Below are 25,104 nucleotides of genomic sequence, written 5' to 3'. Positions count from 1 at the left end.
ATTCATAACAAAATACTAGGGCTGATTAGTATTTTTTGTCTGTCGGTTTAAGGTGTTCGTGAGGTCATCTTTACTAATAATAAAGCTGAAAGTCTCTCTGTCTGGATGTTTGGATCTCTCTCTGTCAGGATCTCTGTGACGCGCGTAGCGCCTAGATCCTACGGTCAATTTTCATTAAATTTGGCACAGAATTAGTTTATAGCATGGAGGTGTGCACCTCGAAGCGATCTTTTGAGAATTCGATTTTGTTATTTTTCTATTCCAATTTTAAGAACTTTTCATCGAGCAAATTATCACAACGTGGGAGAGTAAATTACCAAATTATCCTAACGTGGAACCGTAACATGCACTGTAACAAATTTCGGAAACGTTTCCGGATATATCGGAAACGTTTCCGAAATAGTAGGAATCCTTCATCCAATAGCGAACTCCTCAATATTCAGAAAGCTTTTTGTTATTTCAAGAAATCTGGAAGCGGAAGTGATGACGCAACGCTTCAAAACCTATTTCATCCTTCCAACACGGGCGCCAATGAGTCGGAAATAACGAGAACTTCTTTTTTTCTTATCTATGGTTGCTGCAGTCAGCAACTGTTGAGCATTGGATTGCTTGTTATTTCATGTCTAGAGAGTAGTAAAATGTGTCGAAACTAATTTTACGCCTTTGCATTTTGGACTTCCCTTGATTTTTTAGACGATGTACGCAGCTATTAAGTTAGTTAATAACCATTTTCTTCTTTACAATTTCCAATGCGACCATAATTAGATATATATTGTGTGTTCAAGCGTGAATAGTTTCAACACCCGTGTTTATACTTAATGAAATGAAACCCTTTGGATTACTTATTCAGTTGTAATGGAGGTATTTAGATTTTCTTCCGCTCATGTTCACTTGTAAGTATTAATGAATATTTTAAAGCATGTTGTTATATACATTTATATTTTTGTTGATTTGCATTTGATGAGGCTCCAATTGTAACTGTTTTTGGGTTTATGGAATTAATTTAAAGTTATCCTACATACCTACGTGCGCGGTGTACTATTTGTTGTAACCAACTGAAACTGATTAATTACGCAAAAGAAATAAGATTTATATTTGAGAAGCAATCACAGAAAAGTTATTTCGAAATACTTGGATGTACATACATTTTGGTTCAAAAAGAAAAAAAAGTCAATTGTTTAATTCATTAGAAATATGGTAATGCAAATATTTTCTAGTATTGTAATATGCTTCACAAAAAATGTGCCGGTATAATTTATCTTTTTTTATTATAATTTATTCATTCATTTAAAAATATTTATACCATTAGAAAATGACCATGTTATCTATTAGTAAGAACATAGTTATGCAATTAATTCATCTGCTTATTCATTTTGTTAAATGTGGTTAACAATAAAAAAATTCCTTGACATTAGTTGTTCCGAAAATAACATTTCCTTCGTGGATATACTAGTTTAATGTAGGACAGTCAGGAGGAATGAGTCAGTGGCAAAAATGGAACAGCTGCATTTACATGCCGAAATAAAAAGTAATATTATTTCATGTCATCGTTTTAAAAGTGATAGTTTTAAATACTATGTTATTAATATGCAATGCACATATGGGGAGAAGACGAGGGGCGTTCACCACGCAGACTGTGCCATTGACATTTTCAACGGGTTGCTTTTTTTAAGGGGGGGGGGCGCTTTATATCATTTTATGGGTGCACCATCACTCTTATGGTGTGGGGGGGGGGACTCTCGTATATATGAAATGGAATAATCATGTAATAGAGTTCAATGTTTTAATAAATAAAATATATAATGCATTTTGCGCACACTCTAAAAATAAAATCAGTAACCTATTTTGATTAAGTATCTATATTTGTGATAAACTGGAAAAGGGCAAGAACAGAAGAATAAACCCGAATGGTTCCAGCAGGGGGACTTTGGTGTCATTTAAATTCATCAATTTCTCTGTTGGTACTTTTCGGTACACTTTGTTCGTCAAAGAAATTGACTTGACGTGAACGAATTTCGGAACGCAAAGTGTAGGTAAGTTCTGTCAAATTTTATCCGAAAACAAAAGCTATCAAGTTTGATACAAGATATGTTTTTAAGTTCTGCATTAAAAATACAATATGTTGATAATTTTGTCTTGAAAATATTGAGAGAAAAACTGAAGTTTAATATTGTTTAACAAACAATCCCACTTTTGAGAAAGTACTTCCCTTCCCTCCCCCGACGATTTTGTGATTATGAATGAAACTACTATATTATTTCATAAATTTTCAAAAATTTATAACTGTGCACATGTTATGCTGTTAACCATGCTATTTGTCATTAGAAAATCAGAAAAAAAAATCCACGAATGATTCTAAAATTGCTTGTTTCATTGCTCTTAGATATGAAAGAATTGAAACTGATATGGCATGCAATACTATAGTAAAGAATTATTTTTTAGAAAAAATCGCGGAAAAAGGATTCCGAAATTCTCAGAAACGTTTTTGAAAATTGTTTGGAGAATTCCGATATATTCGGAAACGTTTTCGAAACTTTCATGAACCACAGCTGCACAGAATACTCAGAAACATTTCTGGAAATTACGGAAAGAGGATTCCGAAATACTCAGAAACGTTTCTGAAAATTACAGAAAGAGGATTCCAAAATACTCAGAAACATTTCTGAAAATTATAGAAAGAGGATTCCGAAATACTCAGACACGTTTCTGGACATTACAGAAAGAGGATTCCGAAATACTCAGACACGTTTCTGGACATTACAGAAAGAGGATTCCGAAATACTCAGACACGTTTTTGAAAATTTCATGAACCGCAGCTGCACGATATACTCAGAAACGTTTCCGAATTTTTTTTACAGTGTGGGCAAGCATAGCAAATTGGCGAGAAATTCATCATCCATTATTTGAAAACATACAGGTGAACCAATAGCCTTTCTTTTAAGTGACCTTTTAATTTTCTACTTCGGGCAAAGCCGTGCTGGCACCATTAGTATGTTATTAAGTAAGCCCTTATAAATCCGGGCCCTTTAAACCGGACATATCTTACTCCGAACTGATTTTTGGGTGTACCTACTCTATAAATAAGTAGCGAGTAAGCGCAATAATGTTGTTTTCAAATTTTCTCTTATGCAGTTTTAGGTTTCACTAGGGTTCTCCCAGTGGTCGAAATTCGATCCCACCTTAAAGTGTGAATTCATTCTTGAACAACACCCTGCTTTGCGATAACCCTGTGCAAATAGATATTTCCCTGCAACTTTTTGTTATTTGTTTGCGTATTCAAAGGAAAAAGAATTGTCGCGCTGGCATTGCTGCCAAAAATTTGACGCCAATGGATAAATATCGCCAAATTCCCAGTTTTTTTTTCTCATAAAAGGTATATATAAACACACCACTTTTACACAACATTCTATTACAGACACTAAATATTCACTTTAACAGTAAGAGCCATGTTCCATCGATCAGACTCTATGTTCAAAACTTTGTGCTTTATAAACTTCTAATACAACGCAGAGGGGCAAAAGAAACCTCTTAAAGTAGCAATATAAGTCAAAGCATTTTCATTGTAGGATCCTTTAATGCAATAAGTAGACGAACCGATCCGGCAGTCTTGCGCAAAAGAAATCACGTGGAAATCTTAGGATCTCTCGCTATTGTGATCTAATTAAAAGAGGAAAAAAGATATTGTGGATATGGTCGTGGACTTAAAATCTAATTACAGCACTTGGCGTTAGTGGAATACACAAACCACGCTGATACAAGAAGCCTTCAAAGGCCCCCCATTAGCATATTAAACATGGTGTCACAAAATTGGTTTCAAAGGGATTAGAATTTCATGCTCCTCCGTAGGGAAAATAAATTACACCAGAAGATTAAAAATTAAACACTCTTTCAATTATCTCCGATCAGAAATTCATGTATTCTTTTATTGGCTGCTTAATAATGTTCTCTTCTGCAAATATTTCTTTATTTTTCTGTTGTGAGTTTTCAAAGTTAAATTTTGCCTCGAGTTAAACAGCTTTCCCTTCAACCTCATGCCCACAATCTTAGAGTCTTTCCCCAAAATAAATTTGGAAAAGATTCCATAAAAATATTAAGTCAGCTAAAATTTCCTTTGAATCTATTTCTTATCTTTTCATTAATAAGTACTATTTAATTTATTTTTACCTTTAATACGTTATTTTAATCTGAAACAACAAAATCAGGTTTGGCCAGCAGTTTTTTTTTTTTTTTTAATATCCAGCTTTAAGATTACTTTATTCCAATTTTCTGATTTTTTGCAGACTTTGAGGTGAAAAGATTCAAATAGAAGTATCAATAGGGAATGAGGTGATTAAAAGAGAAATACATTTCAAAATCATGTAACATTTGTAAAAAAAAAAAAAGGCTTTAGGTATTTTTATAACTAATATTTGATTGAAACTATCCATTAATGTAACATTAGGTGCGTTTTCTTAACCAATGACTTTGCACTGTTAAAAAATGTGTGCAATTTTATTACATACTAGTGGTACCCGCATGGCTTTGCCCGTAGTAGAGAATTAAAATCTCATTTGGTTCGCTTGTATATTTACTAATAAGAGATGATGAATTTCTCGCCGAATTGCTCGCCCATGTTACGGTTCCACGTTATGACAATTTGGTAATTTACTCGTTCACAGTATGATAATTTAATCGGTAAAAGTGTTCTTAAAATTGAAATAGAAAAAGAACAAAGTCGAATTTTCGAAAAATCGCTTCGAGGTGCTCACCCCTATGCTTCAAAATAATTCTATGCCAAATTTCATGAAAATCGGCCGAACGGTCTAGGCGCTATGCGTGTCACAGAGATCCTGACAGAGAGAGATTCAGACAGACTTTCAGCTTTATTATTAGTAAAGAAAATTTTATATTCCTCCACTACTCTGAAGTAACTTAACTGATATAACTGGTGTAAAGTTAAACATCGCTTGGTGAAAAGTTACAGCATGATAATGTAACTATAGCGTTACGTCTCACACATTTCTGGTTAAGGTTACACCAGAATGCACCTGTATGCTTACAAATCAATTATTTGATAGGTTAAACATTACAAAAAAACCATGCTTTCAGCTTACTTTTTTGAAAGATTTATCAAGTTCATGCCTTGATACAATATTTGTTTAGTTTAATATGCAAACAGGACATTTTTGTTGCACTAAGAGAGGAAATGATCTGAATGAGGTCCGAACCCAGAACGCGAATCTCACGGACTCGCACATCAAGAGCTTTTACCGCACGACTACCAAGGTCGGTTTACGTTACGCTAAAAGGAAAACACCTGCTCTGCGTTGATTCTGATCTTTACAAATGCGCTTTGAATTTTACTGAAACCATAGTGAAAGGTTCCTCCAACACTTTGAGTTTTTAAAACAATCATGCTGTACACATCGGAATTCTTGTAACGTTACACCCATAAATATTGCTTAACCTTACACATTTTTTGCAGTGTGTGGCCATTAAAACACTAGTTAAAAAGTATTTTTTAACCGAGATAAAATGCAAAAAAAAAAAAAAAAAACACGTAGCAACCCATAATAGAGGGTTCAAAACAAAACATAAATAAACGAGAAACTTCTGTGTTTTACGCTCATTTTCCTCCTATTCTACCCTATCATCTAAAGACGTCAATTTTTACCCATATTATTTCCCTTTTAATTTTCAGATGGAAAATATAATTTTCCTGTCAACGCAAAAGCTTTTTCAACGTATTTCCTATCAAAAAATGCCTAGTAGTTGAAAACGATATTAATACGCATTACCGTAATATGGCTTATTAACTACGTTTCAAACTTACAATGATGTCAAAGAGTTTTGCACGATCTGATGTTTTGGTGGAATTTGCAATATATGCAATAATAATGACAACCACATTGGTGCTTCTTGGTGTCTTGGCAGCAGTTTGAATAAACCATAACGACTGAATGAAGCTGAATAACGGTCGCACTTCACGAAAAATAATTTAATGATACCACCACCCTTTGAGGCGATTGCAGCCGAAACTGAAAAAGCACATGTTTCTATTGGGGGCAATTTGTAGGCCAGATTTTTGTTTTTTTATTTTTTTGCAGATCTTTGCATCACTTTCTGAAATATTCATACTAAGCAAGAAATGAAATAATAGTTTAAAAAACTAAAAAAACACGCTTTAGTAGCAAAATGAACTGAAAAGTTAAAAATAATATTTGGATGACAAGTATATAACGTAACTGACCAAACACTTAATTTTATTGTAATAGAAAAAAGCATGGGGGGGGGGCTTCTTATCAGTTGTCTTAAATTTCTTCCACTTGTTATCCATGCAAAAATGTAAACAGGCAGCCCACCACGCTTTTTACTTCCTTTTACAAAAAAGGAAGTATTGTATTCGCGAAAAAATTTTCACTCAAAAATCGCCCTTAATTTCCATTTTGCTCACCCCCAAATGAATGTTGAGTTTTTTTTTCGATTCGACCACATGCGGAAAAGTGCCTAAGAATGTATAGACACGCGAAATATCCATTTTGACCATCACCGAGGTAATTACAACGACTTTTCTCGTGACGTCTGTATGTATGTGCGTATGTGTGTATGTGCGTATGTGCGTATGTATCTCGCATAACTCAAAAATGGTATGTCCTAGAAAGTTGAAATTTGGTACATAGACTCGTAGTGGGGTCTATTTGTGCACCTCCCCTTTTGGTTGCTTTCGGATGTTCCTAAGGGGGTCTTTTGCACCTTTTTGGGGGGAAATCATTGTTAATATCAATGCAAACTTAAGTGGTGTTATAATTTGGTAAACACTTGGTGACGTATCGCCAAGCTTTTGGTCGCCAAGTTTTTTCGCCAACTTGGCGACGATTTTTTTTTTAATCTAGTTTTAATTTGGCTATTGTTGGTGATATTAGACAGTAAACTATTGAATTACATTAAAATTGCCAATAATGGGAAAATGACATTAAATTGGAGTAAAAGGAAGTCATGTGAGGCACACATCAGCTCGTTTTACAGTAAAATTAAGTGTTTGGTCAATTACTTTTTATACTTGTCATGCAAAGATTATTTTTAACTTTTTATTTCATTTTGCTACTAAAGCGTGCTTTTGGTTTTTAAACTATTATTTTGTTTTTTTATTTTTTAGTTCATTTTGCTACGAAAGCATGTTTTTTTTTTAGTTTTTAAACTATTATTTTATTTATTTCTGAAAAATATAAAATCCTTATATTACTGGGCTTTTTTTTTCAAATAAGATTTAGATACTAAATATTGCTAACACTTGTAACTCTTAAATGAAATCTTTGTGCGTGTGCTCGATTTTTATAATGGAATGTATCTTAGTATTCTATTGCATTATTTGTATCAGACATTTTGAATTCTTTCTGGTAAATTCATGTGCAAACATTGTTACACTCCGCAGCTCTGATTTGTACGTTGTAAGTAATTCTAATAATCCACTGGCTATTTGTCTGAAGGAAAGTTGGACCCACAAGTATAAAGGTTAAGCTAATAAAAGCTTGTTAATAAGAATAAACTAATAACTTTTCGTTAATAAATTCATTTGATTATAGAATATTGCATTGTCAATGGGGCTGAGGTTAACATTCCAAATTTTAAAAGAATCCGATCACAAAAAGTTAACGAAAATTGAGTTGCAAGATTATAAATTTAATTTTGGTGTTGACGTAATTAGAACGCACACCCAATGATACCCGGAGGTAGACGTCAGCGAAGACCCGCGTCCTAGACCACTTGGCTACGAACGCTCATAAAGTGGTGGAATATACTAACAGTAAAAAGCCACTAGCTCTTAGTTCAAAGGAAAGTTACTCACAAACATACAAGTGAAGCTAATAAAAGCGTTTTAAAAACATTCCATTGTGTCATCTTCTTGCTGCAATTTGCGTCAAACAATAATTAGCATTCGTTTATATTTAGCTACCTCTGTATATCTGTTTTTGTTTCAATCTGAACGTTATTTTTGAAGTATAGCAATAATTGTTGCGACACATCTCTATTAACGATTCGCGTCCAAATGTTTAGCAACAGTTTACATCAATGATCATGTGAGTCCGAAATCTTTAATGTGTAGAAAATGTAAAAATATCTGATCTAGTAATCCTGCATTCAGGCATTGTGTTAGAACTAAAGTCATTTGCTAAAAGCCTTGCTTTGAAATTGTTATAATCGTTTGAACCCCTGCGTTCTAGGGGTGAGCTGCATGTGATTTACGGACTTAAAAAAAAAAGACCCTTGCTTTTGATCCGGAAGACATGGGATCTATTTTCAGAGTGAGAAAAAACTGACCAATTTGCTACCATGCATGGTTATACAACCCAAATTCAAAAAAAAAAAAAAAAAGAAAAAAGATTATAATAATTTGAATTTTTGGCATCTTGAATTCAAATTATGTTTTTCGCAATCAGGAGCGTGTGTGTTTGTGTAGGCGGACGTGTGTGTGTAAGTGTATGTGTGCATGTGTGTGAGTGAGTGTTGTGTATACGCGTGTGCGTGTAGGCGTTCATGTGTGTGTGTGTAGGGACATAAGTGTGTGGGTAGTTGTGTGTATGAATGTGTGTGTGGGGGGGTATGTGTATGTAGGCATATGTGTGTCTGTGTGCAGGCATGAAATTGTGGGTAGTTGTGGGTATGTGTGTGTGTATGTTTTTGTGTGTGTGTATGTAGGCATGTGTGTTTGTGTCTGTGTGCAGGCATGAGTGTGTGTATGTGTGTGTGTAGGAGTGTGTGAAGTCGTGTGTTTGTATGTGTGTGCGTGTGCGTGTGTGTGTGTAGGCGTTCGTGTGTGTATGTAGGCATGTGTGTTTGTGTCTGTGTGCAGGCATGAGTGTGTGTAGGAGTGTGTGAAGTCGTGTGTTTGTATGTGTGTGAGAATGCGTGTGTGTAGGACATGGACGCTTCCGACCAAGAGAAGCGGATAGCTCAGGATCGGGGGACAGCCGCGCCTGGAGGACGGCGGGCGGTGCTGCTGCAAAGGCCCCTGGTCCAAGCTGAAAAAGGAACTGTAACATCAAGGACGGTCAAGTGAGAACAATAAGCAATCGTGATTGCTCAAAAAAAAACTTTTATTTTGGGGGGGAAAACGCGTTATTTAACAAAATATAACAGCAAAGAAGGTATTTAAATGAAAGTGCTGACTTTCTTAGATTTAAAAGTGTACATAACAGTTCATCTAAAGTTAATTAAACATTAACTTAGACAGAATCATCCAAACGTTTATAGTGACGATACTTTACATTGAGTAAAACAAATAGAATATTAAAAACTTAATCTAACAAAATATAAGAGCAAAGTAGATATTTAAATGAACGTGCCGCCTTTCTTAGACTTTAAAGTGTGCATAACATTTCTTATAAACTTGATTAAAAATTATCTTAGACAAAATTATCCAAGAGTTAGAAGTGTTAAAACTTTACATTGATTCAATTTGTAGCGTCCTTTTTTTTTTTTTTTTTGCAAGAACCACATCTTCAATCCATTCAGATATACCCGCTGTTTATATTCAAGGCTACTGAAACTGTTTCCATACCCTCTTCAATGCGGCAATGAGTTCAATTGTATTAGCGGGCCCTAAGTCTTGAACAGGGCCGCGCCGTCCCTATGTGCAAGGTCGTGCGATGCACGACGGCGCTAGAGTCAAAAAGGCGCCGGGCTCTGCCAATCAAAAATGCTCCAAATGAGGGGGAAAATTTACAACCAAAAAAATAAAATTGAACTTTTCATGATACCTACAAAAGTAGCGGTGATGTTATACTCCTCATTGAAACAAGCAATCCTCCTTGCTGCCTATCTATAAGGGAAAATTATTGCCTTGTTGTGTCTGAATATGCTATTCAAAAGCGCTCTCTTTTACACTGAAAATACACGATGTACATGATGCTAATTAATTAGCATTTTTCTTCATATATGGAGCCATGCTCGGTATGCCTATAATTTCACGAGGTTGCGCATACGAAGCAGCGCAACAAATTTGCTATTCCCTATTTGGTTCTTGCGGTGAATATTTTATATTATAATTCGTGCAATATGTCTTTTTATGATTTTTAACTATTGTTCGTGGTAATTTCACTGCATCATGTTGGCACATATTACCATACATGAAAAAATACGGTAAGCACATTTGCATATTATTTACTTGTGCGTAGTATGCATATATTTTAGACTATAATTTAGGTTAACTTATTAGTTTCGAAAATTAACTACTTCACCATAAATACTCAATTCCTCTATCCTTTTTTTCTTCAACTATTTGTGTATTGAATTAAAGAAAGAACTTTGGACAATGTGTTTGTTTTAGATATTAAATTCAATGCCTTTTTAACGATTCATACATTAGAATTATTCGTTTTACCGGCAAGTTTCAGTATCATATTTTAAAGTGGAATATCCTCTACAATATTATCCTTCAACTTAGAAACATAATCAGTACCCTCCTGTTCCGTGGCGAAACTAGACGGGGGTAGAGGTCCATTGATTGCACCATTCCGTGCCCTATCTCCTTCAGAACCCTTAGTAGAATGTTTTTCAAAAATATTTACTATTGAAGGACAAAAAAAAAAAAAAAAAGCGCGTGCTTGGAAAACAAAGTGGTTTTAATAAGGAAAAAATAATAATGCTGGGGTAAAACTTTAATTTTCTTAAAAAAGAAATCTTTGAGTTAAAAATTGTCAATAGTTTCAACTAGTTGGTCAACTACTCCCCCTGCGTCCTATTTCTTTTATTTTTTCCTTATTATTTTTCTTTTTTCTAATTCGCCTGAAAATAAAGTTTCGAAATGCTACTCCCCCGCCGACGTCAAAAAAAAAAAAAAGAAAAAGAAAAAAAAATTACGAAGCATTTCAAGTTTAGTTTCCAGATTTTCAATTTCACAAAATTTCGCGAAAGCCCTCGAATACGAAACAACATAACATGAAACTCCGTTCGAAAATCACTTAAAATCGCGTTTTTAGAGATTCAATTTCGAAAGATTGCCGGTTCTAATGTTACCAAATTTGATCTTACAATCACGCTTTTAAGACTTTAATTTCAGAAAATATTCGGGCAAAGGCCTTCGAACCTCCTTCCTTAAATATCATCAAAAGCTAGGTTTTTCAAACATGATTTACAAAACATTTAAGTTTGAATAGCCTCTGAAATACTTCCTCTAATATCGTAGTATACTGCTTAGGTTTTTAGGACTTATTTTTGAAAAATTTACCAGGAGGGAGCTCCAAAATTTCCTAGCAAAAATCTTCAAAGTTGTCTACAATTGCGTTTGGAAGTTCAAATTTGAAAAATTGGAAGGGAGAAAAGGAATTAATTTCTATCTATTTCTCAAAAAAAAAAAAAAAAAAAAAACGATCGGGTATAATCCTAGAGTTTCATCTCTTATTCTAACGTCAATAAATATAGCCTAAAATCAGGTTTTAAAGCTTCAACTTCTATAAATTTCCGCGGAGCCAATTGTACCTTTTCCCCCATAACACCAAGAGAGACCGTCTAAAATTGCCCCCCCCCCCAAAACCTATTTTCTAGTTGTGCCGCTGCTCCTGTTGTCATGTTTTGTCAGGCATAAAAGTTTTATTAATTGTTCATCACTTACGGATTAGATAGATATTCAAAGTGGCTTTAATTTAGACATCAAAACATTTTGTTCTTCCAAAACACCTTATTAGAGTATCAGAGGAGCTGCTGTACTTGGAATCGTTTCGAGAAATGAAGTAAGAACGTACACCATGCTGCGAAATTAAATATTACCACATTTTTTTGTAGAAATTAAATGCCAAACGTATTTTTTTTTCATTTTATATTTGTCTACAAAAACTCCTTCCAGGTGTTAACTACATTTTTCTCGAACGCCAGAGCATAAAGGCGCTCAAAAGACATTTGCACGACGGCGCCGATCAGGCTTGGCGCGGCCCTGGTCTTGAACATTTTTCTTTAGATTTTACGATGCCACAAATTTTCGATGGTATTGAGATCAGTACAGTTTTTTGGCCAGTTTAATACCAAAATTTCTCTTTCTGTTTAAAGTCTACGAGTCGATTTAAAGGTATGGCACTAAACGAAAACTTGTATCACTTTAACTATCACCGCATTATCCATATTAAAAAAAATCACTTATTAGTAAGGAAAGATGGAGAAATTGTGCGCTTTTCCAAGTAGGGGAATGCAGGTCAAAGTGAATTTAGTTAAAATTTCATTTTTTCCAAAGGTAGAAAAAATTGGAATTTGTTTTGAAAATTAGAGTAAAAGAACGAAAATTGAATTTTTAAAAACTTTTGCAGCTAAATATTATTTTTCATTTTCGGAAGTAAATTCATAGCTTGAAAAAGAAAAAAAAAAGGAATCCTCCTTTTACCCCATGTATGGGAAAATTTAAAAATAAAATGTTATCTAATGACACAATTTTGATTTGATAATTAAAAATATATTTCATCATATGCATTATTAAATAAATAAATTAATAAATAAAATAATAAACAAACTAGTTAATAAATTAATGTACAAGATAAAAAAAATGAGTGAATAAAATAGTAAATAAACTGGAAAAACAAATTAACTAATGAGCACATAAGTGAACCAATAAGTAAAAGAATGCGAATAAAATAACTAATAAAAAATATGTAAGAGATTTAATTCAAGGAAGAATATAAGTAAACAAAATAATTTGTTTCACTTTTCATAGCCCCGCATGCAGTTGACAAATTGCATTAAACATTTAAGGTAAATATGCCTAATATTAAATAAAATAAATATATAAATTTTAAAAACTATCATTTGGTGATCACATTTTTTTTTTTTTTTTTTTTTTTTTTTTTTGATAAACCACAAAATATTGCAATATGGGTACTAAATTTTGAAAATGACTGCTACAATTAATTACATCTTCAGCGCTTTTTTTTTTTCAACTAAAAAAATACGAACATGGTTAGATTATTGGTACTGTGAAAATAGTGTACCATTTCGCTTTGCCTCTCTACTTCACTCTATTCCACATTCCCTTCATTAGAAAATACTTTGACCAAGAAATTTTCTTACTGAAGAATTTTTTCACTTAATTTTGTTTTCATTCAATATTTAGCTTTTTAAAAATTGTAACGGATTTTCGGTTAATTTGAACAACATTTAATTAATTGAGAGACTTAACAGTAAACTCAGAAGCTTTATTCTACATTTTTTGTAATAGTTTCGTCTCTTTAATTTTATCTTGAATGAGACACAAAATTGCAAAAAAAAAATGAAATTCCTTGAAAGTTTGTGCTTCACTTTCGTATAAATTGCAAAGTCCACGTTTTGAGTTAACGGAAAATGTTGAATACGTATTTTCTTTTAGAAAAAGTTTTTAATAATTTCTGAAAGCTGTATTAAAATAACAACACAAGACTAATTCATCAAACTTACAAATACTTAAAGCCTGAAACGCAAATAAATTAGACCAAAAAGTTCTTGAAAGTTTTGTTTAATGTAAATTTTTAAGCACATGTCAGTGCAGAATGTCAAATATCAATAATATTAAACATTTTTTTGGAAGGCAATTTAGTTTAACGTGATGAAACAATTACTCATCGATTTAGAATCATGTCTCACAAAACCCGTATTAAAGTTATGGACACACACTTTTTTATGCTTTATTATGACATTTCATCAGTTTTATAGTTTCGTTTCTAAATATAAACACGCTTAATCTAGGATTTGGGAGTTTATTTCTATTAATAGAAAAGAGAGAAGCGGAAAAAGAACAAATCTCGCAGAATGAAAATTTTGTTTTGCTTCAAACTGTCTCCAGATTTAGAAGCATTAGAGGAGAATAAGTAGGATTCCCCGATTAGCGGCATTACACAAAAAGAATCCTCCTTCCCTCTTTTCCCCTGTCCTTTCTTTTTTTCAAACCGAAACAGTCTCCTCTAAACATCCGTCCCCTCCCTTCGCACATCGAAATCGTCGCGCCCTGCTTCCGCGCAAAGCGCAACTCAACCCAGCTCCTCACACACTCGGGAGAAAGATCGTCTGCAACTGCTCGCACATTCTATCATCTCCGCGAACTGTTGTGTGTGCGCGCTTGTCGTCTGCTCGACTGTCACGCCCCAAAAAAGCTTCTTCCTGAAAGCTTTAAAGAGATGTAAACGAACATACAGATTGGCTAACTTTAAAACAGTTTCATTTTAGAACAACACACTTATTTCTGGAACCAAAAAAACCTAAACAAAACAGAGACAACGATAAGATACATTTCTACGATACTTTGCGTGAAACATCGATAGAATACGATTAATCGATTCTCTTTCTACCTTCATTTGCATCACATGAATGAATAGTGATCGTTCGTATGTGACAAGGATTTAGTGCTCTGTTAGCTTTGACGGTTACAGTGAAGTGTTGGCGGTTTCGTTCTCGATGACTGAATTAGAGTAATTTATTTGATCGTCTGCTTAGTTTCCCGCGACGTTTTGATTCAGACTGATGAAAGAGTTTCTTTCAATTAGAAGGATTTTTGAAAAAAGAACTTTAAGTAAGTGAAATCAGTATTATTGACATTTATCTTTAAAATTTTAAGACATCATTGTTCTAAATTAAATACTGTCATTTTTTGTCTCCCAGAGCTTAAAAGACTTCACACAAATATATTTACGATGCTTAGTTGAAATGTTTCTAAAGTTTTACATTTAAAAATTATTTACATTTGTTTGAAGTACGAAAAACTTATTGTTACTACGCATTGTTGTACGTATTTAATGACACATAAAACACTGGATTGTTTTCAAAAATGTACATTTAAATAATATTTTCATTAGTTTGAACTATAATATTTTAAAATAACAAAAACGCACTTGTTTTTTTTTTAAAAAAATATACATTTTAAAATTTCTTAATGCGTGAACTTAGTTTTACTTGCTATCTTTATCTCTTATGTGTTCTAATTTAACTAAATACTTCCAGTTAATGCACTATTTTCTTTTATATTTCAGCATAAATAAGAAGAAAAATTATCATTTGTTTGTTTACTTAATAAAATAGGAATTAACCATTGCAGTGCTTTCTAAAAACTGACAACCTGTGTAAAGTGTTGTTTATCGTTTTCCCTGACGTATGTTTTCTTGAACTTGAACTTTTTTTTGTTAGTTTTCGTCGTTTGCAATAAGAGGAGCAACGAAATTCCTTATCGGAAGAAACTCTAAATTTTGCCGAATGATAAAATACGAGAATGCACGTGCTTACATTTTATAGGAAAAGACATTAATCATCATAAAAAATGTAATGATTTTTTTTTAATTATTAATTGCAGCATTGCAATACTGTCTCGAAATCTCTCAAATGGTCATAAAAATTTGCTTAATAAGAAAAAAAAACTTAGAGGTTACGGTATTCTCTTATGACTTCTCATTTGGACGCAACTGTTAGTAATCTACTGTACATTTTATTTCAGTATTATTCTGCATAGAATTTGAGCCCATTTTTTGAAATATACAAAACATGTTTTCTTATTAAAAAATAGTTACTTATTCTTCAGTAATCATGACAGTTGTAATAGGAAAATTATTTAACATTTTAATGCATTCACAAACAAACTGCATATCATTCCAATTTATATTGAATATTCCATGCTTACTGAGTTACTTTAGATGTTCATTATTATTGAACAATAAAATTATTGATTAATTGCTTTTTTATTGAACTGAAGTATCTACAATTATAAAAATTAATTATTTTATAAGATAAAGCTTAAATTAATACATACTTAAATTTGCTACCGTTCAAAAATGTGTGCATAAATTTTAATAAAAGTCTTATTTTTTTAATGATTTTCAACTAAATAGAAAAAAACGACACTTTAACAGTATTTGTTGAAAAAATAACAGCAATAAAGCTTCTTAACCTGAATAAAGAAAATCTCCTTTATTGAAACATGATGTAGATTTTAATTGTAGCCTCAGATATTAGGTTTTCCTCTAACGGGCGCTAGGTGGCGCTACGTGTGCCTTGCAGAAAGTTATGTGTCATTTATTCGGGACTTCGTGTGTACTAATTAAATATTTTGTTGACGGAAACGAAACAATTATTTTAACTGAAAGCAGTTATCATTTTTCCCGTAATCCTTTTATCTGTCAAAGCTAACGTTACTTTTCAAAGAAAAGAGGTTGAATTGAAAAGTTATTTTGTAAAATTAAAAGCACAAAATTAATTAATTCATCCGGAATTTGCATCCGGCACAAAGGCTGAAGCCAATTAGCCGGATTAAAAAATGAAGTGCATATATTGTATTTCTGAGTTTACACATTATTTTAAAAAATGCGCGTTCTTTTTATTAAGTTCCGATTTTGAAGACTGTATTTAAGGTTTTTTTTAATGCCTTTTACGAGTAGTGTTGAAAGGATAAAAAAAAGTATCACTGGTAAATGGAGAATAAAAGTATGAAAGAATCTTTGGTAAATTGTAAATGACTTCTTCGTCCGAACATGATACATCTAGCAAAACATGCTGTTAGACTTAAATTTAAAATTTGAAATGGAAATCGTATAAACGTGTTTTAAAGTTCCAAGATAATGGAAACTTTATCGTATGAGCTAGCTCTAAAATAACTATTAAAGTTAAAATTATATTTGCAAAAAAAATTTTGACATAAAATAATCTCCCTTACACAGCTTAAAATGAAACTTATTTTTAAATACAGTCATTGCTTTTAAAGATTGATATTTTGCATTTTTTCAAAGGCAGAGCTCACTTTAAAATTAAAATAAAATCCATGTAGTTTAATAAAAACTATGCAATATGTTGATGGAACGGATACTTATTGGTTGCAATCACACTTGAAATAGAGTCATCAACTTTAAAATTTAATCTTCAAATACACATATTATCGCAAATAATATCTAGTATGATTTAAAAGATTATCCTAAGTACGCGTAACAATGCCTGCCATCTTGGTTAAGATGTGTTAAACATTTCAGTTTCAATTTTTGTTAGGTTTTAAAAAGTTTCATTGATGTAAACACATATTGTAGGGTGATTCGCCAGCGTTTGATGACCACCAACCAGTAGTCGAACACTACTGCACAAAAAGGAATAAATAAGTAGATATTTCCAATTTAATTGCTGAAACTAATCTCTAGCATCCCATGAAATACATATAATTTATAGTTATAACTAACGTTTTAATTGAAGGTTAGGACGGTACACTTACAAATATATCAGGAAAAATTCAAAGAAAGTCACTTTTCCAGAATTGCCAACCTTAGAGAAAAAATTTAAGGAGCACGTGTGGTGATTTTGAGGAGCATTTTTAAATTTGGCGGAACAACTCGGCATTTTGCATAAAATTCAATGCAAAAAATAAAAAAAAAGCAATTGCTTTTGATCTTTGATAATCATTTTAAGCACTAGCAAAAAAAAAATAAAAATAAAAATAAAAATCAGCTTTAAACACTACGTCATGCTTAAAAACACTCGGCCGGGAAATGCGGAGCAAAATAACTTTTTTGCAGAGCTGCGGAGTTTCGCTATTTTTGCGGGGCAACTCCGCAAGATGAGGAGCAGTTGGCAACCCTGCCTTTCTTACTAGTGACAAGTCATGAGTTGTAATGTTTAATCGCATTTCTCAAAGTTAAATTTAGTTCTACTGATTAATTTACTGAGACAGGCTGCTCACCCATGTGTGTGCAAAGCTCAGAGTAGGAATTGAAGTGGAGGGAGCAAGTCCGATCATTGGCTCAGCCAAAACTGAGCCAAAGACCTCAAGTCAAGTGACTCTACAACGACGAATAGTTGGCACGTTTTGCGAGAAACAAGCGAAATAAACCTGACTTCGTCCAATGCTTTGCTTTAGTGTCTATCACGTGACTTGAGGTCTTGGCTTCACGAATGAAGGTCTTCACGCCCTCCATTTTTTCTCTTCTCATCTGGTTCTAAGTAAATAAAAAAATATTGTATTTAACAACCTACTAATTGTAAAAAAGCAGTCGAAAACTTTGTACTATGGAATGAGTAAAAATGAAAACAACGTGTATAAAGTACAAATAAAGTAGTAAAATAGAGTTAAAAACTCAACAAACAGCTGTTTTGGAGTTGTCATACGCAAGTCCCTTCATCAGTGCGAAAAGTCCACACAATGTAGACCGAACGACATTTATCGTTCGGTACGTACTTTATACACGTTGTTGTCATTTTTACTAACAACCTACTATTTATTCTGGTATTAAGGGCCGGTCAATTACTGGTTGTCAAAAATGGTATTAACTCTAGTAATTGACTGGAACGGTAAAGTAATGATCCTGTATGATTTTAAACTTTTTTTTTTTTTTTGAAAACCAAAGTGATTGCAAACATTTTTGTGCTTAAGAGAGAATTTTATAGATTTTTTACTCAGAAAAAAGTATTTTTTGCAGTAACTATAGTCCGGTCTATGGAGAGACTCTGCATGGAATCTAAATAGTGTAGATTCGTGAGGTCAAGGTTATGGAAAAGGGGCTTGGTGCTAAACATGATATATTTATTACTACTGTTAAATATTCTATACGTGATATATCATTGATTATATATATATATATATATATATATATATATATATATATATATATATATATATATATATATATATATATATATATATATATATATATACAGTGTGCTAAAAATAACTTTTCCTTCATACAAAGTCCTAGCGGCAATCCGATAAACTAAAATTTCAGATACGGTATTTGAAGATATGTACTCGATATTGTGATGATTTTAAACAGCGCAGTACTTATGGTTACGGTTACAGTAATAAAACTTTGAATTGCAGTACCCACTTTTTTGCTCAAATTGATCTGCATATTGAAAAACATCGTATGGTGTTGATGTAACGAGTGACGTGTGACACAGGTGCACGTGTTTGGCGTGTACTATATAGTATGAACACACACACCTTTCATATAAAGATGTAGTAAGAATACATCATGAAGAATTACTACTTCTCAGTGTGCATTTTTGCGTACGAGAACGTAGTAAAAAGCATTGTTTCAAGATCTAATCATAACTAGAACTTGAATACTGGAAAAATATAATTGCAATTCCTGACAAGATGAAAAATTCTTGTTTTACAACTTTTTATCACTACTTATTATGGAAAAGAATTGTCTACGTTGCAATTTACGAGGGGAATTCATCAACAAAATTAAGTAATCATTGTGTATCGATTAAGTAACTGGATGTAAATTACTAAGGAAATAAAAATAATTTGCTCTTTAATATACTAAACGTGAGTCAGCCATTTATTTTAGGTAATAAATATTAAAATAGCAGGGAATTCGTTGATAAAACAGCTAGAGCAGCTGAAGAGATACATCCTTTGTGGGTAATATAATGTAATGTTATGATTTTGGCCACATTATTAGTTCTCATATTTGTTCCGTCATAGAACCTTCAAGGAAAAACGAAGACATTCCCTCTTCCTTCATTGATACTTCCTGCTTCTATAGAAAGATACCAACCTTTCTTTTGGTTCTTAATTCGACTTCTCTTTCAAAATTGGTTTAAAAATTATCGATTGTGTATGCTGGAAAAAGTTTAGAATATGGTTGCCGTAGTAACCAAATACAACTGTTTACTTTGAAAGACAGTAGTGTTTGCTAAATATAAGAATCCTAACTTACTCCATTCGTGGTTAAAATAGTATCCTTTAAACTAGAACAGATACAATTAAACCAATATTAGACGAAAAAGCTAGATCTTTGAAAGACAAAAACGAAATAAATTTAGCGGAGTTTTATCTTAGAAAGCTTGATTGCAATTAGACTTATTTTGCCATCACTAGTTATTTAAGCAAAACGAATTAATTATCATTATTTACCACATTTGACAATGTGTTTTATTTGTTTATTTATTTATTTTTTAAATTTTTTATTTTTTTGAATTTGCATTAATTGTTTTATGCCGTGTTTGGGATATTACAGACGTGATACACGTGCAAGTATACTTCATAAATTTATTTTTAATGCTTAGAAAATTATACTAAATTTTTATTTTTAATAAAATGCTGCATAAACTTTGTCTAAAACATCAGAAATGTGATCTCAAAAATAAAATCTTCGCAAAGTTTAGTTTTTCGTATTTCTATAAATTTCATTGCTTGAAATGTATCTTGAGATCAAATTACATTTCATGCAATCGAGTATGGTTGAATAAATGTTGTTATAATATCGAAAAAATTCTTTAAAAATATTTCTGGTTTACAATTTATACTAAATGATTCATTACTACATATGAGGTAGTGAGAAGCAAAAGGATGCAAGTGGCAAAATTAAAAATTTGGAGATAATCAGTACAAATGGTAGGTGAACCTCTCCTCTGTCTTGGGGCAAGAGATTGTACTAGTAGCCCTAGTAGGTGCTGCTGCTGTACAGTATAATTTAGAAAAAAAATCAATGAAAGCCTACTTAGGTTCTGATCTTTAAACGCGTTTTACTCGAAACTTAAAATAGTCCAATTGCTTCCCTTTGTTTCTCACTACCTCATATGTGGTAGCAAAAAGCTAATGGATGTAAGTAAGCTTTTTAAAGTTTTGAGAAAAACGCTTTTGAAATTCAGATTTTAAGTAGGCTTTCTTTGATTTTTTTTTTTTATTTTAATCCTGCTGTATAGCAGCACCTATAGTTCTATCTCTTGAACCAAAACAGAGGAGAGTTTCTCCTACCATTTGTACAGGTTATCTCGAAAATTTTAACTTTGTTACTTACATCCCTTTGCCTGTCACTGCTTCATATGCAGTGCTTATGTAACAGTTTTAACTGTGTTAAACTTAACTGAAGTTTTGAGTTGTACAACAATTTTAAATATGTTAGTATCAAAAAATGGAACATGTAATTGCTTACTATAAAAAAAGTTTCAGATATGTCTGCCTCTAAATCAGATATTATGTTCTTTAACGACAGTATTAATTCACAGCATTATCATTTAATTAAAGATAAGTTGAAAATGTAAAGCTCTTTATAAGATTAAGAATTTTAAAAGATCCTGTTGCAAGTTCTAATACAACGTCGCAAGACAAATAGTCAGTGTTTAAATTTTAGCATCATAATTTAACAAAACCTCTTTGAAAGAATGAAAATTTCACTCCCGTTTTAATTCAAAAGTACTTTTAGATAAGAAATATTTCTCTTTTAATAAGCTGATTGGTTAACCAAAACCGTATTATTATTCTCATAAATACGCTATTATCTTCCTTGTTTCTCAAACCTACAAACACACTAACACAAAACCTATGAACTTCTACTGGGTAAAATGGTCTGCCCTGTAATTATTTTTAAGACTCTTTACTTTCCAAGAAGGATCAATTACTGAAAAACTGCAATGAACCCTCTCTTTCTTCTCTTGTAATGTCTCACTTTAAACTCTTCATAATGCAATAATGTATCTTCGGAAATTTCTTCGGATTAAGCTTCAGGAGCTCCAATTTAATTTTTGCGCTTTCCCAAATCCTAACTTATCCAAAAATCTTTAGGTTAATTTTTTCCTGTGTTCAAAAATTCTTGGAATCCTTTCTTCAAAAAAAAAAAAAAAAAAACTCAAGTTGCTAGTACAGAGTTTTCTTACGTCAATCTATGAAGTCTGCAATCCCGACCATCTCTATTTTCCCTCTTTCACTGCCTTTTCTTCTTCCGGGTGACTCAATAAATCATAGAAACAACAACGCTTTCCTAAGCCCCTCATTTCAAAACATAGTTCTGCATTCACCGATGAAGCATCTAAAGAAAAAGGTTTAGGTCCTTCCATTTACAAAATCGGTTTCTACTCAAAAAATAAATCAATAAACAAATAAATAATTATAATAATAATAAAAATAATAATCAATTAAATTTTGCGTTGGTCGTTACTACACGTCAACCTTTTTCTCCTGTCAAAAGAAAAAAAAGTGTAACTTTATTCTTTCTTACAATAAGCATTTACCTCTTTCTCTCTTTCTTTATATCTTTCTTGTTTCATTTTTTCCTTGACTTTTCTTTTTTTTTTTTCAACGTCGTACCTACAACAAGTCCTGTAAACATCACTGTAATTAAAATTTTCTTTAAAGAACTATTTATTGCCTTCCAATCTTTTAGACAAAACATATACGAACGTAGTTCTTGAGCAAATTGTCTCCTAAACTGTTTTATTTCTTTCAATTTCTCTGATTCAGCAAGCACTGCAAACAGCTTTCCGAGCAGAGTTGTTTTTAAACCCTTGCTTCTTCTTAAATCAATAAAACACCTTTCGAAGGGAAGGGTTTTATGGCCATCCGCTACAAATCTCCGTTGTGATACAAAAAGACTTAAAGATGAAAAGCTTTTCTTTTTTCCATTCCCCTTTTTGCACTGTTTATAACTTTTTCTCAGCATATTGTCAATAAAGCCTTTCTTCCCCAGCCAACGACCTGTTATACTCGTCAGCAAGCATTTACCCCTTCCTCTTTTTCTACCACTCCTCAATCTCTCAGACGCAACAAGTCCTATAAACATCCTCCTGATCCAAGCTGTCCCATTCCAAGCTCTTATTACCTCATAAACCGACAAAGCATCCTCCAACGTCAGGGAATTTTATGGCCGTTCCGACCTTTCCGATGTTCGTCAGTCGAAGTTGGAACGCATTGTTCCAAAAGCTCCCATTGTTCGTGGGCCTGAAATTATAACCCAATTATTAGCGATAATTCTCCTTTTATTAAATTAAGTGCACCCTCCATTCGTTAATTATTAATCGTGGAGGCAGATGGCGTAATTCGATTGCGTTTCCTTCCGTGACGGTACCTTTGTCGCCTGGGCGTAAATTTTGCATTCGAATGCAAAGATGGTCAAAGGCGCTGATTCTTAATTGTTCTAAGTAGTTTCTGGGGATGTTTGGTGCGAAGAGAGGAAACGAGAAGATCGTCTGGAATTTTAATAAAATATTGGCTGCCGCGTGAGATTAATGAATTATTTTTGTTCGAATTGATTAATTTTGTAAAAGTTACTTCCTTGCAAAATTAGTGAAATCTTGGTTGGGATTAAATTTTGATTTGAATGTGACAGATTAATGTGCAAAGTTTATCGGAGCTTTTTGTTAGTTTTGTTGCAAAGAGACTTCAGCTTTCAGATGAATCACTTAATTATTTCAATTGATAAAAATTAATGAAGTTTAAGATGTCACATTTGACTAATAAAATATTGTTTTTTCTTGGACGGTTCACGGTTATAAATTGCATACTTTCATATCTTTCTGTAAAACTAAGCTAAAAAATGTTGCAATTAAAATTTGTTCTTCAAATCGTTTTGCTTTCTGGTGTGTACAAAGTTTTCTATTTTATTTTATTTTATTTATCTAATTATTTTTATTTTTAGACGAAAAACGTATACTAAGTTACATGCCAACCACGTAGTGAGGGACAGATTTGCATACAAGTATTTGAGAAGGTCATTTAGGTCAGTGAGAAGCAAAGATATGTAAGTGCCAAAATTTAAAATTACGCGACAACCAGCACAAATGTTAGGTGAACCTCTCATCTGTTTTGGGGCAAGAACTTGTACAAGTAGACCGGGTAGGTGCTGCTGTACACTGTGATTTAGAAAATCTTTTCAATGAAACTCTACCTAGGACCGGAAGTTTACTCAAAACTTGAAAATGTCCACTTACATCCTTTTGCTTCTTACTGCCTCATTTGATACAGAAACCACCGGAGAACTCGACCAGTTTCTGAAATCTTCGTAAAAAATCGTGTGATGCTAAAATAGCTCTGGAACATTACTCGATTCTTGAATCACTCGAGAAATTAACCCTGTTGCTGATCATTTGAATACCAGTATCACTCGATAACTCATCGTTTGAATATGAAAAATCTCTCGATTATACTCGCCACGACAAAAATGTCGTACTGGTGTATGAGAAACTGGTCCAGACCCTTTTTTTACGGTATCTCAACATGTTACTCTTTACTGCCGAGAAACAAGTGGCCCCTGTGTGATACAGTAGCCGAATGGGATTTGGATCACTGCTTACACGCTTTCCTTTCTTTTTTCTTTTTCTTTTTTCTTTTTTTTTTTTTGTTATTGATCAAAACAAAAAGATAATACTTACTGCACTTTTACGTAAAATCTCTCTTCCTGGATCAAAACCGCCGGATTAATACAACATATCTGAGCATTTCTCCAAAACATTTCCTAAACACCACTTAAAAAACATTTGAAATCTATACTAATATTATAGAGAGAGGACGAATTTTTGTGTGTTTATATGTTCGAGGTAATCTCCGGAACTACTGCACCTATTTGAAAAATTATTTCACTGTATGAAAGGTGTCTTCTCACTGAGTAACATAGACTATAATTTAAAAAAATCCGATAAATAGTTCTTTTTTTATTCCAATTTAGGCAAAAATTTCACGTAAATTGCCTATTATTGACTATTAAAGGGGTGAAAAATTACTTGCACATATTAATATTATATGTCGTTGAAAAGGGTAGAATTTTCCGCGTTCCAAGCAATTTGTTTCGATGCTCTAACTTCATTACGACGGGAGTAATTTGCGTTTTTAGCTCGAACTTATTTAGACTTAGCTGAAATTCAGGCACTACTTTCTTCATTAAATCTATCAATAAAAAGTGAAGGAATTGTCCCACAGTTTTCTTTTTTACTCCAGAAATATCTCGACCTATGGTTGGAAAAATTAGTTTCTATCTTCAAAGGAAAAAAAGTTACAAGCGTTTTTAAATCAATTTCGAAATATATCATTTTGATTCAGGTTGTCAACTATTTTATTTTCACGTTTCCACGGTTATGCTTTTTGAGTCCATTGTTTATTTCCTCAGTTTGCATTTAATATCTTAAACTTATTTTATTTCATGTTTAAATGGTTACGCTTTCAAAATCCATCTATCGCGTTCTAATTTCTTAAAAGTATTTTAATGTCTGTCGTCAATGTTTGGAAGCGTAATTTTGCATGGTGTTTCTTTTTTTTTAATTTAAGCTCGATTGTTGAATATATGTCACTCGACTCATCTTTTATTCTCAAGTTAGACTGGGCAAAGCCGGGAAACGCAGCTCTTAATATGTAAAGATTTGAAAGCTACTGTTAATGTGATCATATACCTTTTTGTTTGTTTGGCGAAACATTTATTATTACCAAAGAAAAAA

Source organism: Uloborus diversus, chromosome 2, assembly GCF_026930045.1.
Source record: "Uloborus diversus isolate 005 chromosome 2, Udiv.v.3.1, whole genome shotgun sequence".
Classification (NCBI taxonomy): domain Eukaryota; kingdom Metazoa; phylum Arthropoda; class Arachnida; order Araneae; family Uloboridae; genus Uloborus; species Uloborus diversus.
This window is presented reverse-complemented; position numbering follows the sequence as displayed.